This window comes from Diabrotica undecimpunctata, chromosome 6 (assembly GCF_040954645.1).
Source record: "Diabrotica undecimpunctata isolate CICGRU chromosome 6, icDiaUnde3, whole genome shotgun sequence".
In the NCBI taxonomy this organism is placed as follows: domain Eukaryota; kingdom Metazoa; phylum Arthropoda; class Insecta; order Coleoptera; family Chrysomelidae; genus Diabrotica; species Diabrotica undecimpunctata.
In genome coordinates, this window is record NC_092808.1 from 137,162,101 (window position 1) to 137,167,321 (window position 5,221).

Consider the following 5,221-nt stretch of genomic DNA (forward strand, 5'->3'; position numbering starts at 1 on the left):
CCATCGACCATTGTTGACTATAATTCTTCAAAATCTTTTATCGATGTGTCGGATTAAAAGACTGCATATAATTCCCCTGTTCGACGAAGTATAAAAAGGTATCGTAAATTGGCTGTGGAATTACTAACAAATACCGCAATTGTGAACTACTTAGTTCTCTACAAATCTGTTACCGGCAAACATCTCTCAATTACTGAGTTCCGTTCAGATTGTTCAGTTCAGAACAGATTGGTCAAAGTCTTTTAATGCCATAAACAACTTCTGAAAACACTTTAACAACTCTGCATACTTTGGACGAGAAAGACAAAAGGAGCAAGTGTTCAGTATATTATAAGGACTTTTCGAACCGTGAAGGAAGAACATCAGCGATGAAGAATGCCAAAAGGGTGTACACTTTTTGTCCGGCATATCGTCGTTCAGATGTCAAAATCTTGTATCTCAAAATTAGTGTTTTTTGGGAAATTACCTAAAACTTCCCATAGTAGAAAATATAACTTTTAAACTTATTTTTGACGTGACAACGTCTTAAATTAGGTTGTGGCTCGGAGTCACTCATGAAAAAGTGTAACGCCCGCTCACGTCTGTTACGATGAGTCACCGAAGGAGAGAGAGGCCCGCCGGACCGGCGAATGCCTTGCGTCTCTCTCCCACTCAAACATGATCGGTCCGCTGGTGCGATGCTATTTCTCCTATCATCGTCCTATCCTCAACAAAATCACTCAAATAGAAATTTGTTATGTTTAAGTTTACATGTACAATGTTTTAGTAAACAAAATATATTTCTATAGTTAAAATTTGTGCAATTCTTATTTTCATTCAATTCCTTGTTCCTATTGTGCAATTTAATAATATTCATATCAATAAATATTCTACCGAGAAAAAGACGTTGTCACGTAAAATCTTCGCCCGTAAAACCGACTTTACAGTCAACCGATTTTTTTTTTCTGAAATGTGGGTAGTTCCACGAAATGAATTATTTGTGATAGTGAATAAACTCTAAAAAAATAAAGTTAGATTTTTTTGGAAAAAAATAGTGAGATACGAGTTTTTGAAATTTAAATAGTATTTAATTTCAGGTCTTACGAGGTTTTGGTAGCATATTTTCAGTTCTCTTACGCTATTCTTACACACAAAAAACAATATTACCGAAGAAAAATAAAATGTTTATTCTTCAAAGAAATAAAACAAACATGTTACACAAGCATTCTGATATAAAATAAAATAAACACAACTATTTTGCATATTTTGAAAACAAAAAAAAAACAACAATAGTGCTTCAACGAGTCATAAAAACCGTGATAATTTGGGTTAATAACAGCCTTAAGAGACTGCAGGTGATTTTAATTTGTCTTCTGTAATGGGCAAATGGTCATTATACATTTTTCTTGTGATTCCTGCATTATTTGTATTTTTGCGAACTGGTAAAAACTGCCACTCCTCGTCAAAGTTTAGTTTGAATTGGAAAGGTGGAATACATTAGAGCCCTCAGATTATTCACGCATGCATCTCCCACTTTTTTCCCTGGACGAATGGATGAATAATACTTAATATAGTAATAGTCATTAAAAAATTGGTGATCAAAGTATTTAACTTGGATTTTTGGAATTTTTACGGGTCTCTTTAATTATTTCTACATAATTGGATGGTGAATAAATGCATTTATTTTTTGTCTTTTCTTTCAATGGTGGAGTGAAACACACACTATCGCACTCCATTTGCGAGTGACCCTTAACTAAATAGTTCTGTATAATTACCGTATCATTTGCGTTGCAGAAAAGCTGAAGTGCATTAGCCAATGTCACATTGCGATTTTGTGCAGAACATCCATCGCTATAAAAAATTTTTGGTTTGTCCTTTTCTTGGGCATCTAACTCTTCATTTAAAAAATCAATTATATAAGATGTAAAGGAGTTGGCAGGTGTTTTGCCCCCTCCCTCATGCCATATGTAACAAACTACCTTACTAATTGTTAAATTATAGATGGTGAAGTTATGGCATGCTAGTTTCTGTTTAAAGTATACCATGCCTGCTGGCATGGCCTTGCTTTTCCATGCATGCATGCATGCTAGCTTTTCCTTCCAATGCATCTTCTTTATCCTTGATTTTTTCCTTTTTAGCGCGATCTTTTTAACTAATGTGTGATTTATAATCTTGCACATCGACATTCATACCATTATCTTCTATATTAATACTAGCCAAGCATCTGCTTTGGGCGTCATTTTTTAAAAGAGATCCTGTTTGAATAGCAGTACTCCTTGGGTTCAAAATAACACAGGAATGCACTTGAATGTTTTGTGAACAGAGTGATAAAGAAGTAAGATGCTGGAAACTGGAGGATTCTTCTCGAAAGGTCTCATAAAGTTGTTTAAAGCCTGTATTTGCTTTTTTCCAATCTTCTTTATGACGGATCTTAAGTTCTGCGACCTCCTCTTTAGAATGTGAATTTTGATTGGTAGTACTTTCATTCTGGTCAATATCAGAATTTCTCTTTTAGACTTTCTAGTGTTGATTCAAGCATTCTCGAAGCCCGGCTTGCCTACAAATAAAACAAAAAAACACTTATTTTGTTTCCAAAAAACCTCGTAAATCAATATTGTAAATACTTGATTATATTTTGGTAGGTAACAGAAACTTGTATCACAATTTTTTTCAATTAAAAATTTACTGTAATACATTATTTTGGAAATTCTTATACCAACTGACAAGTTTTTGCTTTTCCCTAATTGATTTATATAATTTGTTTCAGTTGATCAATTGAAATATAATAATTGAGTCATTATAACCTCAAATTTTTTGAAATAATAATAGTTATGTTTCTGTTTAACGTAAAACAATGCATCTACGTATTATTAAAACAAAGTAATAAGATGTTTTCACTTACCATAGCTTCTAATAAACAGTTATAATTCTTATAAACCTATATAACTGCACAAAAATGTTCAGTATTTAACAATTTTTCAGACACGTGTTGACTTACGTGGTTTCGTGTACAACATGTGAGATACAAGGTTTCTAAATTCGAGTGATGGAGGTGCAATTTCACATGCTTTGTAATAAGAGGTTTCTCAATCGATGCAGCTCGATTTCTTAATATAGGCCACACAAAAAACGCAAAACCATCGAAAATTGAGATACGGGGTTTTGACATCTTAGCGACGATATACCGTTACTACCGCATATATGTGTGTTAAGTGTTTTGTGAATATTAAACTTTTTTAAACTTAAAATATCTTAGGGAGAAGGTATTTGATTATCTTCCTGGTGTGAGCCAATATGGCACAAATGGTCCACATTAAAACAAATTACAAAAATAATTATAAATATACCGTGTGTACCGTGTTGGTACATGCTGTTTTTTACTTAAAAAAATTTATTTTTTTTATTTTAGAATAGAAATAAATAGTTATACACATTTTTATTTTAAAATTATTAAAAAAATGTTCCGGTCTGACAGGAAACTTATATCATGATGGTCCAGGAGTTAACGTGTTAAATAAACTTGTTTGTGTCCTTGTTTTAAAAAATTATAAAATAACGGCCAGACCCATCATCTTTTAAATATAAATGTGCGCTTTTTAAACATAAATTTAAATGTACAGGGTGATTCACACAAATCTAAAATAATCCATAATTTTTTCATAATAAAACAGTTTGTATACCTATTTTTAAATTTTAAAAGCTCCTCAACAACCTAATCTTAACGAACTATATCATGTAGTGTCGATTGGGAATAATACAGGGCGAAATTTTTAAATTAGATAGTGTGAAAACCACTTATGTATTAAAATTGTTTGTGTCCTTATTTAAAAATAATATGAAATAAGTTGGCACAAATTTATAATTAAGCACAACATCTTGCTCACTTCAAATACATATATAGGCTTTTTGCAATAATTCTTGGTTTATGGATTTTTTTATCAAAGATATGAATAAAACTTGCCCCTCTCTCAGAAACATCCGCCAGATGGTAATTAACACATTTTCATTAAGGTGTATAGAAAATGCATTACTGTTTTTATTGTATCGGTTCTTAAATGCCTAGTGAAATGCATTTCTCTGTTTACACGTCGGAGAACGAGAGACGGCACTCTTTCAAGTTCATGGCCTCCTTCACGAGAACAACATTGCATTTAATCTATGCTAAAGGTCACTTCCAACCTCAACAATGTTCTTAATGGATCAAGGAAATTGCTGAATTTGCGATGATGGGAATCTCGAGTAGGCGCGATTTCAGAATGAAAAGTAGCAGAGGCGTTCGCGTAATTACATCCATTTCGTAGATGATAATTTGTTGATGTTAGTAGTGTAATAAATCTTTCTGACAGTTTTCCTTTAAATTAATTTTGAATAAAACGGGCATAATGTAAGACAATCAAAGAAGCAGGTATAAATATTTATTGAAAGCATATAATACATACATCAGTGTCATAAAGCAAGAGCTGCTTTTGCTATTATCAAATTTATTTATGAGCTTAAATCTTGCACGGAAAACAAATTTACTAAACAAGCTAATAATAAAAAGTTTGTATAAGGAAAGCAATCACAAACGTTAAAACCGAGAAGATAAGAACTAAAAAGGTTCTGAAACTGAGTTTTTATTTAATTACAGTAGACTCCCTGTATAACGAGAACTGAAATGGCAGACTAATTACCTCGTTATAAGCGGATCTCGTTATATCCAACAACAATAATACTGTGCATACATATGAATATGTAGTTTTTTAAAACATTAACTTTCTATAGTGAAGCCATTCGGAGCAATATAAGATACTAATAAATATTGTTTGAATGGCGTTTTTGAAAAAAAGTTGTTTACTTTTATTGTCAATGAAATACATTAAAACAAAAAAGAGTTGTTTACTTTTATTGTCAATGATATACGTTAAAACAAAAAATATGTTTTCTGTAAATCTGTATAAAACGTATTTTCAAGAATAACATAAACTACTGCGTCTGCAATTGGAAGAAGTCTGTCATTTTTAACTGCTTTAAATTGTCCAGTATTCTATCTATCATATTTTCTAAAGATGTGAAACAGTTTTATTCTTCTTCATTTGCATTTTTTCTTTGGATACAGTTTCTGACAACCTTTAAAACACTTTCCACATCTTGTCTATTAGGACCTATAGATATTATTAGGTGTGAATGGTCAACCCCCTACAATGACACTTGTGAATCATAAATTGTATATTTCCGACTAAGAATCATAAATTGTAAGAAG